The following is a 13,161-nucleotide window of genomic DNA, read 5'->3' as shown; positions in this document are numbered from 1 at the left end:
AACTGATACTAGAAAGGTTCTCCTGGCATTTATATCCACAACTGTGGTCATGTCACTTGCAACGTTATGGGACAAACCATTTTTGTGCACAGCAGGGGTGTACCTAATAAAGTGGCAGCACAGTGTATACCTCGATAGATCTATATATAGCAAGCGAAAAGGATAATATAATGTACAAAAATTAGTATATATACAAAACTTATCGCTGCTTACCCACGATCTAGGTGACTTCGTCTTGGTTCAACCACCCAAAGTGAAAGTAAAACAGTGATAAGGGGTTCTCGGTTTCTGTGATAATCAATATGGGGCTAAGGCGTAATCAATTTTGAGGTTGAATAACCAAAAATATAATTTGGTGGTGTAATATAACAAGTAATAAATTTAGAGGTTACCAGAATAATATGAATCCAAACCATAATACAATAAGAAAGATTTTTTAATAATACTGCAAAGAGCTCATTGATCATTGTTGATCATAATGATCATCGTCGACGGGATTCAAACCCGGGCCTTTTCCACCAGGTGTGCGGAGGACGGTGACGATACCTGCGCAGACGGCTAAATCACTAAAAATTCTGATCTTAGGGTTCCTGTAAATGATTACATCTATTCATATATTTATGTTGCCTGTAAATTGCGTCTCTTCTCTAGTCGATTTACCTGTTTGCTTGCAGAACGAAAAAATCCCGGTTTCTGTTGGTGGGGGGTGACCTTTCTGTCTACGTCTGAGACCGACTAACTAAGCTGATCTTGTCCCACCGATGCCAACCTCGCGGTTAGTAGCACATACAGTATAAGCACCGTATTCCCTATACCGTAATGGAAAAGTCACGCTTTCGAATCCTTCCAATGACATGAGGAACTTTATGGGTTTCTTTCACAATGTGGCTCAGTTAGTCGGTCCCGGGAGAGGACTGCATGGTTATTTCTTAAGAGATTCGAGTTTTCGAAGTGGCAAGTAACTACTCTCAATTCAGAAGTTACTTCTGAATTCAGAATACGCTGCCAAGAAAATTTAGCAGCCTGTTGTGGAATATGTTGCATTATTATTGTTATTGATTGGAGTTCTAATTTCTTTTCTTTTCCTTTTTTTTTAAATCACGAGCATTCTTTGGACATTTTGTGCCTGTAATATTTGGGTTTTATTCTTAGGCTTTGTTTCCTTGGTCTGAGTTAAATATGCGACCATGTGTGTATATCTTGTTTTCCTTTTAATGTGAAAAGTAATTTTCTATTACTTTCTGCATGTACTATTTCTGGCAACGGTATTGCATGTGACAATAGTAATAGTACTATTTGGTTGAGATTTTTTGAAAGCAGAGATGAGGAATAAAATTTTCTCCCTTTCTTCTGTTTTTTTTTTTTTTAAATTGACTTTGCATATTTAGTAGTGAGGCTATTTCTGAAACTTGATCACTGATTTGCAGAAGGTATGGAATGGTTACATATTGCTATTTATATGGGAATTATACTTAAAGGTGAGTGATTAATTCACTTAGATATGATTGCTTTCAACTAGGCAACATTCAAGTATTCTTCTCAGTACTCTACAGTAAATTTGCCCAACATGCTCGCGAATTTTTGCTTGAAGTTCTTGTGTTTGAAGAAGAAAGTTACTTTCTCCTCAGTGAATTCCTCATATTCACGTTCATCCTTCATTTTTTGAGCTGACCATGTTACCTTTGTGGGCAGTAGAGTTGGTAGGATCGCTGTCCTTACCACACCTGGTGTAAAAAACTTGATTTCGAGTCCAGTCGATGACGTGAGGAATTTTATGGGCTGAGTTGATAATAGTGTGTTTAAAACACACAATTATCACCCTTAGGCGATAGTGTTTTTTTCCCTTAACCCTATGTTCTTTTCAGAAAATTTCATTTTGACCGTTATCATGGTGCCGACTAAGAGAATAAGTGACAGCGCTACTAGTAAATCTACCAACCAAAGGAAAGCGATCGATTTGGATCAGAAAATTAAACTAATACGAATGTATGAAAATGGCCAAACGTTAACAAGTATCCCGCGGAATTCATATTTGTCAATAATAATATAGTAGCAATATGTTATTAGTCATTCCCGAGTTACGTAAAACTCGACGAAGTAAGAAGTCCTGGAACGTATGTCGGGGCCTTTTGGATTAACCGGGATTTGTTTTTTACCATCTATCTCGGAAAATCGAGAGTCTACTGTATTTATGTACGGGTACATATATGCTGCGATGCCAACTGTATTGTCTCATGTATGCTGACCATATGACAGTAGTGGCCTCAGGCAGTCAGTGGCAACAGCGTCCACTTTTCTTAATTCCATCCTGACGAGACGACATGATAGCTTTTCATTTCACAATTTATTTTTTACCCCTCTAAATACAATCGAAAATATATCTGGGTCTTGGTTAGAAATCATTGTCAACAACATGCGTTATGTTTGGCAGCATGTTTTGCTCCATTTGGCAAATAATTTCATTGGTTTTGAATCGAGAGTTCAGACAATCGCCGAAGACTTTGTGAAGATTGGAAAAGACTTCGGATTCGAAACTTTGGACACTGCCAATGTACATGACTGCATTGACTCACATGCAAATAACTTAGATGATGCAACTCTCCTTGAAATTAATAAGAAAAAGAGGAAAACAATTCTGAAGTGGATAACACCGAAACGGCACCAAAAGAATTTTCAACAGAAGAACTGAAGAAAGTTTTTCGGGCTTGACATTGCCTGGGAGGCAATTATGAATGGAGATCCAAATGTTGGATGTAGCATCCAGATACGGCAAATTTTATAAGATGGGATTCAATGCTACAAAGATTGTATACCGAGAAAAAGAAGAGGACTTCACCAAACTTCATTTTTGAAATACCCAAATAAACAATAAAGCTTTTTTTTTTCTCATCTCTCATGATATTAGCTTTTCATTAATAAAATTTTTGCAGTATTTTTTATTTCAAATCCTTTTAATTGGCTATCAAGCACAAATTGTTTATAGTTTATTATAATTTGTTTATAGACTGTTTCTCTGGTACGCATTCATTTAAACCCCATTATAATTATACCTCAATCAGCACGGTTTCACATAACACGGAACAGTTTCGGTACCAATTATCGATGCTATGCGGGCATTGCTGCATGTTGTTTGTGCTGTCTTCTGAAATCCGACAATGCTAAAATGAAAAGACCCTCTTAAAAACCCTATTAGAAAAATTAACATACTAGTCAAAATACTAGAAATTATGTCTGACTTTAAAACAATGTATAATAACCACAGCCTGTATATATTATGGCATAAACTCTGCAAAGCACGGCACGGCAGCTGATGAAGTTGTAAAAGATTCTGCATACAGACATGCCAAATTCAAGAACATTCTGTAAATTTTAATACAGTATTCAGATCATGATGGATGCTATGGAAGATGTTCCCCAAACCATTTACAATGCATCCAATGTAAATACTGGTGCTGTCCTGAAAGTGACTATTATAATCTGTTGATGGCAATGATGATAGTGGGTCAAATATGTGCGTGGCAGATAATGGACAAGAAAGTCTATTATTCAGTCCAGTTCTTTTCTTTATCTGCTGTGCAAAATGTGTGCTGGTATTATTATTTGGTAAGCACCCATGGTATGGCTGTCTTAAAAAAATAATACCTCTAGCCCTAAGGTATCAAGCATATAATGACTGTAATAGTCCAGGGAAACAACCATAGCCTTGCCTAACTTAAATTTAAAAAGGCCCTTACTTTATCAATACCATTTGAACCAAAATCTTTCTAATTAGACAACTAATAATAGCCACTCTACTGCCATTAAGCAAAATTTATGACCATCAAATGACCCCAGTGTTAGTTTTCATCTTGTTAGAGCTATGATATCTGCAGTGAAATACTGCCTGTCACACCAAAGTACCTTCAACATAGTTTGCAGAATATAGGAATATTCCTACCATTACTGAAAATGAAAGTTAGATGTAACACACCTTGCATATCTGTTGATGTATAATCTTGTCTAATGCTTTACAGTCCCACTGTCTTTTTGTTAGCTGGTTTTCCAGGCATTATACACACCATTTAGATCGACATTTCAGTGCCATAGTCTGCAAAATTGTTTCAACAAAGATTACACTGCACAGTTATATAGTAAAATCCCATTATAACAAATACTGTTGATCAAAATTTTCACTGTAACAAAAATATTTCTAGGTTCCAGCTGGAACTTTGGAAGGCTTGTCTGAACAAAACAGTTTTGGAAAAAAAAATCATTACAATGAATTATTTTCAAATCTCACCTATGTCTAAGATGTATTGGCTTAAAATCAATGAAAAAACATTTTTGGGAAATCAGAAGGGCACCATGCAATCTGTATTTTAAATAAAGATATGGGAGCTTCCTTGAAGAAAAATGTGGAAGTTTAAATTATTCAGGAAAATAACTCAACATTACACACACTACAGGTTGCCCATCACTAATCCAGCAGCATTGGGACCTGTGGGGTACCAGATTAGTGAGTATTCCAGATCATCGGTGGTTATTTTAGCACATACATTTTACCCAACAGCTAACCACCACCTTCTACCTTTAACACATTGACTGCCAAGCTAGTTTAAGAGAAAAATTCCCCAGGGGCCAAAAAATATTTAGGAAATAATTTGATTACAGGTAGTTCTCAACTCGTAAAGTTGAGAACTACCTGTATTGTAATGTTGGTGTTGTTTTTTTTGCTTAAAATAAGCGCATATATGTGACCAGGTTTACGGAAAGGTGGCCCCCCGCATTTCGCCCCCCAGTAGATGAGTAGGCTACAGAAATGTAAAGCAACTCTCGATAACTCGAATTTTTATTGAAGTCCCAGCCCCTTTAGTGGAGATTCCATGTTAAAATCTCTCGATTACTCGAACTGAACTTTCGATAACTTTTAACTTTTCCAAACAAAATTTCAAAATGACATTCGTGTACAAATTCACTTAGCTTTTAAACTAATTTCTCCCCTTTTGTATGTCTTCAAAGGATATGTCTTGAAAGGATTAACTAGAACTGTTAATCCTTTCACAATGGAAAGAATACATACTCGACCATGAGGGCGATAGTCACGTGGTTAGTGACGGACATGTGGGAGGGAACAGTGACTAATCTTATAGGAGTCTTTTCAGTAACAAGTTAATCTTGTTCTGATTTGTCTAAATTCAAACAATAAAAGTTCCTGCATCTGGCTCTCCTCACATTTCGTGGCGCAGTCCACAGCGCACGTTTGCTGTTTTCGCCGCCTCCACAGAGAAGTAAAGTACAGAGTGGACTCTTGCTCGATTCAAAAACGTTCCACCTGCAAAGGGTGTGTTTGGAAGGCCCAGTTGTGAAAGTCGTAACTAAACATAACCATGCAGCTCAAGCTGCAAGGTCGGAAGCATTGCAATTGATTGGTCAAATACGGCAACATGCAACAACCACGAATGAACGGCCACAGCAGATTGTTGCATCAGTTATTGCAGTGGCTCATACCAATGTCACGGCACAATCTCCAGGACCTAGTAATTCCACAAAATTATCAATGGCAATGTACAACAGTTTTTAATTATATTATAAATCAACAGGGATTACCTTTATTTTAGATATAGGAAGCTTCTTTTCCAACTCGCTAATAATTGAGGATGGCGATATCAATGATTGTGAGTTGCTCTATTCCTGTAAACATGACGCCCGAAAAGTTTTAGTCTGACTTAAGGAACGTAGAGAATAATGCCCCCACCCCCATATCCATTTTATTAGACTCCTAAATTTAACTCTAAAGTCCAGCTACAGGACCAAAAGAAATAATCGGTCCATATTTATTAAACAGTTTAGACCTTCAAAAATCTAATTTTATGCCAATCCATGTAATGGTTTCCTTGCTGCCAGAGGTATGGTGTTTGAAGACAGAAGTCTTGAGCGCTCATTGTAGAGACCGCATGGTCTGAACACTATGGTTCTGACAGTGGGGAAGATGTCCCACCTGTTTTTCAAAATTGATATCGCCATCCTCAAGAATTATTAGCGAGTTGGACTAGGAGAGTTGGAAAAGAAGCTTCCTATATCTAAAATAAAGGTAATCCCTGTTGATTTATAATAGAATATAGGAATTATTGAGCACTTAATAGCTCTCAATTATCAAATCTATTAAAGTTTTTAATGTATGATTCTCAGGACGAACTGCTCCCGGGTCCCATGCTTATTTTTTCCACGAGTAACAATCTTCAGTTATTGGCGCGTAGCCAGGAGTGGTTTTCTGATGGAACAAGAAGTATGCTGCAATTTCTGCTAGAATCAAAAGAATAGTCCAAGATTTTCAAAATCGTAATGTGATTGATTATCTTAGAGGCATTGCATACAACTTCGAGTTTTAAACAATGTGCATTTATTCTATGATTGATTTTACCTTTGATTGATTCATTCTATTAAAACAAAATAAATTAGAATTAATAAAAAATTAGGTGTATTATTTACATTTCTATAGCCTATTCATTATCTACTGGGGGCGAAATGTGGGAGACGAAATGTGGGGGGCAAAATGTGCCAGGGGCGAAATGCGTGGGGCAACTTTTCCGGATCCCACGTGGCCACAATGTCGGTTACTTTATTTCTTGAGAAGCCGTGTCGGCCACATACGTGTGACGCTATTACAGCATACATATGGTCATTTGTGATTAGTTTATTGCACACGCAGTGAGCGTTGCAATAAACTCTCAAACATCGCAATAAGTTTGTCAGTATTGTTAGAGATTTTGTGAAACAAGTTCGCTAGCGCGCTGTATTAGCCATCATATTGTGTTGAGTTTTTCTGAAAGTTTGTATTGAGTGTTGTAAAAAAAAAAAAAAAAGTCTAAAAAGGGATGGCCAAAAGAAAATTACTAAGATAGGAGGAACTGAGAGAAATTGCTGGAATTTACAATTAAGCAGAGTTAAACTTCTCACAGACTCACCGCTATCAATTTTTTTCAGAAGTTCAACTTTATCTGTTATGGACAATGCATGGTGTTTGCATTTTCCACCACAAGATGCACTTCCTTTATGCATTGGAACCATGGCTGGGGCTAAACGTGAGGTTATAAAAATAAATGCAGAAAAACAAGTGGGAATGGCTTGCTAGTGTTTACGAGTTCGTGCCAACAGCTGATGCTGCAACCAATGCCAAAACAGTAGCGGCAGGTCAGTGCGCCGAGACCCGGGAAATTTGAAATTACATTCGCAGAAATTATGTCCGAATTAGCGGTGGAACCAGATTAGTGATGGTCCACCTGTACTACATTTTGCACATTTCTGAATGAATCATATGCTTACCCCCCCATACCCCCAAAGCAATTGCACAGTATTCAGGCATTTCACACACACGATTTGTGATTACAAAGTTGGATAACCACATTAATTTATCTTTTTTTTTTATTATTTTGTAGTGTAAATATTTAAAAAATATGCTCATATTTGAGGAACAGCACAATGGGGACAGCAACAAAATAGGTCCTACTTTTTCTTGGCCTCAAGGTCTTCCCACTTACATTCACATAAGGCAGGCCTGGTCAACCAGCAGCCCACGGGCCACATGCTGCTCGCCACATTATTTTTTGTGGCCCACCAGATGATTTTTATGCTACTCGCTATATCAGGAAATCATTCACTAGCTGCACCAGGCATGATAAATAATGAGAAATATAATGCTAGACCAGTGTACTTCTCCAAATCCCCACCACTCCTTTCCTTCTTCAAACTGGAAGCTCTGCAGATGGAAGTAATTGGTTTACAGTGCAACAATGAATTAAACACATTCACACATCATCAAAAATAAACTTTTACAACACATATGTGACAGCAGAAAAGTATCCCAAATTAAGATTTTTTGCACAAAAATTGTGAGCACCTTTGGATCCATATACGTTTGTGAACTTTTTCAAAAATGAAATTTATTAAAAGTAAATCTCAAGCTTCAACAGATGAAAATCTGGAAAAAGAATTAAGATGTGCAACTACTAACGTTGAAGTAGATTTTAAGAAATCGAGTGATCGCAAAGAAAAGCAAATCTCATTAATATAGATATATAATAAAAACAAATGAATAAAATAAATTTTTAAAGCATTTGATTTATTTTTAAAATATTGTTTTATTTTTATGTGTGGCCCATGGAAAATTGTAGTTCGTTGAGGTAGCCCGCAGAACAATTTGGGTTGGCCAGGCCTGACATAAGGACTTCACTTGATCAGAACTAAGAAGTACCATAAACAGTAATCAATTTTACTGAAAACCGAACCAACATATTTGCAATTGCACTAAAAGTGAATTCTCATATTAAGAGAAGTGGAAAAAACTGTAAGCATTAAATACAAAAATGGATATACTTTATATCTACTGTACCATATTTCTGAATATATGATATTTCTTATAAATAAAATGTGCTTCCAATGAACAAAATATTTTTACTTTTATAGTACACATTTTGCCATTTTATGATTTAGTTAATATTTAAGTAAAATAAAGCAAAAATTAATACCTTCCGCATATCAAAAAAAGTATAGTAGAATGTTGATCAAATGATTCTTTTGAAATAACTTTAGCAATATTCATTAAAACAAAATTTTGGTAGAACAAAATGTGTGCATCCTCTTCAAGTTCATTGTAAAACCATTTTACCATATCTTTCTTGTTCTGTTGTGGAAATGAATATACCTGCATTCCACAGGGCTCTTTTTGGTAAACATACTATGCACTTGATGGTTGTTTTTATCACAGTGCATTATAAAGTAAAAATATTTTCTGTTTCAGTCACTATGGGATGTTTAAAACACTTTGCAATTTCAACATAGTCACAATGTTGAAACAAACTTCTGAAGTTGCATCTAGATGTAAGCTGTTTTCATCCTCTCCTTAAGGTGTGTGCAGAATGGCAGTTTTATTTTAGGAGTTATGACATGATATAAAATGGAAGACCCTAACAAATCTTTATAAAATAAAACTAAGAATTTGCTCAATGGATTTTAAGGATGTAATAATTTATTTAAGGTCTTCAAGAATACTGTGAAGCAGGTAATAAGAATTGTAAGTTGTCTTATTGTACTTTATTCTTTATCATCTTTGTATATTCCTACATGCATGTTTTCAAATTCCTGATCTAACCTGAACTTGATCTTTGTTAGATCTTGAAAACTGATACTTGATTTACTATAAGAGAAATAGATGATGACAGCCGAGTGTTACAAGTTCCAAAAACTAATCTTGTGCATTTAAAATTGCACTGGTAATGACACATTACTGAATTTTGCATTTATCTGAAAAGTTTATAAAACACATTTAACTTTATGCTATAGGAAAGTTTATTGGTGAAGAGCACTATTTTTAAAGTGCAATTTTATTTCAAGTTATGTCAACGCACATGATTTCCAGTTAGTTAAGCCATTAGCACATTATGAAACGCTAAAATCATGCAATGCTGGTATATTATCAATGATGGAACTGTACAAAAGCAATTTCAAAATCAGAAATTTTTGAAGAGCATGACCAGAAGTGAAGGAATAGTATGTGGGTGTGACAAACAGATGCATAAGCAAAAAAAAAGTTCATTCATTATAATCAAACGAAAAACTGTTGTTTTATCCTTCTTTTAAATATATATATAAAAAAAAAGATTAACATTATCAGACAGGGTTTTTGAAAATATCCAGTTAATATGTTTATGATGTGACACTGGTGATTCTTCTACTTTAATTCACCAACATCATAAGGGGGTCAAGCTGCTGCTGTGTTATGAGAAAGAGGGAGAGAGACTACATTACTATACTACAAGAAGTCTGTAAAATTAATGTGAAAAATATTTCGGGGAAAAAAAACATGCACAATCTGTATCATTATTCAGATATAATGGAAAGTAACAAGAAGCAAAAATCAATTCATGCCATGAATTGCTCAATGCACTCTAATGCAGCAAAACAATAAGTTTGTTTGTTTGTTATTTGGTTTTTAGGAGCATTAGCAACTAAGGCCATATTGCTCCGGGATATGCGATGGTCATTCCCTGACCTTTCCGTATTTGGTGGTGACGGGCTCGAACCCCGGTCTAATCAAGAAGCGTGTGCTACATACTGCTGTTCCTTCCCACCTGGCTACGGAGGCGCCTAAAACAATAAGTAGTTTCTCATTAAACTGACTGTTTCAACTAGCAACGTACTTTGTCAGAATGCCTGTTAGTATTGCTGTCAGTTCTGGTTACCAACTAATAGAAAGCTAGTTGGAAAATAGAATAGAAATATCAATATATATATATATATATATATATTGATATTTCTATTACTGATATTTCTATGTGTATATATATATATATCTCCTTTGATTAATAATTTGATCTAGTACATTGTTGAACTTTAAATAGTATGACCCAGAGCTGTAATGCTCAATACGTTCTACGTTGATATCAATATTTGTAAAATAATAAGAGTTTACCTCAATAGTACGTAGAACACTTCTGTATGATACTTTCCAGAAATTGAAACGAAAAACTTACATTAGAGTAACAAATAATTTAAAAAATAACCGACATATCACAAATTTTTTCTCTTATACGCTATCACAGGACAAGATTTCTCTTTTATCCAAATGATTAAATTATAATTTACCACCTCAAAAACTACCTAAGAAACAGTGCGTAATTGATATTGAATTTGGACATCGTAATGTTCCACAAAAAGATTTATTTATTCAACAAGTTAACCAAGTGATGAATAACATAAAAGAAATGAGACTTCCTAAATTGAATATGCACGACAGTTCAGCTTTAGGTGAACTTCGGGAAAATAAAGACATTATTATGCAGAGGGCACATAAAGGAGATATAGTGGTAATACTTGATGAACCTAATTATATTAATTAAGTTAGAATCAGTTGTTTCAAATACCTCCACTTATCTTGAAGTAGACCCGGCACTATTTACCAATTTAGTCAATCAATACAATAAAACGTTAACCACGTATCAAAAAAACGACTACATTACTATGGCTCAGTTAAAGGAATTGAAGGCCAGAACATACAATATTGCTGCACTTTTCGGTCAAGTAAAATTACACAAGACTGGATTTCCTATTCGGCCTATTATTTCCTACAGACAATGCAGTCGAAAAAACGACTACATTACTATGGCTCAGTTAAAGGAATTGAAGGCCAGAACATACAATATTGCTGCACTTTTCGGTCAAGTAAAATTACACAAGACTGGATTTCCTATTCGGCCTATTATTTCCTACAGAAATTTAGCATTTTCATCCTTGGCCACCCATGTATATAACATTATAAAACCCTTTAGACAGGCGATACAATTTGGGATTAAGAACTACGATGCATTATTTAATAACCTTAAGGATTGTAGACTTGGCGACAATGACAATTTATTCTCACTAGATGTTACCTCATTATATATGAATGTAAACGTTGAATACACATTAGATATTATTTGGGATATGTTAAATAATAACTCTACACCGATTAACTATATGAAACTTCCTATTAAGGAAATTTTTCACTTGATTAAACAATATCACCTTTCGAGACAAAGTGTACAAACAAATTTTTGGTTTGCCAATGGGATTGAGTCTAAGTGGCTTAATATCAGAGATCTCTCAATGACTGAGCATATAAATTTGACGCTTTTCGACCCTGTATCACATACTATGGGAGGTATTTAGAGGATGTTCTAGTTATTACTGATAGTAGTACTATCCAAGACATTTTACATTTGTTTAATAATATTCATCTAGGCTCAAATTTACATTGGAAAGGGAGGATACGGATACAAAGTCATTAAATGTTCTGAATTTCACGCTTACCTGGGACTCGAATAAAATCCAATTTAATATCTATCGAAAACCTACAAACACCGGTATGCTTCTACATTATAACAGCTATCACCCGTTCACCTACAAAAGATCGATTATCTTTAATCAATTTCTAAACTGCCTACAAATATTCAATGATGGAATCTGCTTTGGGCTCAGAAATACAAATATTAACCAGCAGATTCTTAAACCCCTTGCTACAATAAACCAAATTAGGGTACAAGCTAAGGATAGGATACAAAATACTACACCAACCAACAATAGTAATATCAAAAAATATTTCTGTCCCACATGTTGAACGGTGGCACAAACAGCTTAACAGATTCTTTAAAGATACCGAATTTAAAATTGTGGCCAGGCCAATACGGAAATTACACACTATACTGAACAATCGCTTGGTTCTTCCCTTGTTCGCAACACAAATTAATGACCTGGTATACAACATTTCTTGGGGTGATTGTGACCCGTCTTACTAGGGTTCAACGTGTTTTCCTTTGAATATTCGTGTTAATCAACATGCGGCCTCAGTTCGTGCTTCTCGTTCAGCAGCGTCAGAATTAGCCTTTCATGTCTTTAATGAAAAACATACTTTTTTATTTAACGAGGCCAAAATACTTAGTGTCCAACGTAATTATACGCAACTATTAATTGCAGAAACTGTAGAAATTAAATTACACAAAAATTGTGCAAATGTTTGCCGGCCCTATCTTATCTCCGATTTGTGGGCTTTTATGCGCATGCACGAAGACAAATAATCCCTATTTAAGTTTCATACTCATCCATATTCGGTAATTTTCATTCCTTTGATCACGACATACGGTCAAAAAGCATTGTTAGCTTCAGGAAGGAAAATCGTTTTGCAATTTTTTTCGTTAAATTCTTTTAATTAATTTTCTTATTTTTAATTGCGTTAAATTCATTTTTAGTTATTTTTTAAATTATTTGTTACTCTAACATAAGTTTATAGATTTTTTTGTTTTAATTTCTGGAGAGTATCATACGGAAGTGTTCTACGTACTATATTGAGGTAAACTTCTCTTATTATTTTACAAAAATTGTTGAACTTTGTATTCAAAAGCTAACTACTGTATAATTTTAATACATTTTCAAATGAAAGTGTTCACTGTGCATTTGGTGCTTCATTCTAATTGCATATTGCCTGTTTTTTTTGTTTTTTTTAATTTAGTTATTATAAAGGTATGCTGCCCGATTCTCTGTTGAATAAATATACTGGTTACACCAATAAATTTATCCAAAATTTATTTCACTGACCCATTTGAATTAGAGCATTATTGTGCATGATATATTTTTTTATAATTTCTAATAAAG

The sequence above is a fragment of the Mastigoproctus giganteus genome, chromosome 12 (genome assembly GCF_048544385.1).
Source record: "Mastigoproctus giganteus isolate SK-2022 chromosome 12, ASM4854438v1, whole genome shotgun sequence".
NCBI lineage: Eukaryota > Metazoa > Arthropoda > Arachnida > Uropygi > Thelyphonidae > Mastigoproctus > Mastigoproctus giganteus.
This window is presented reverse-complemented; position numbering follows the sequence as displayed.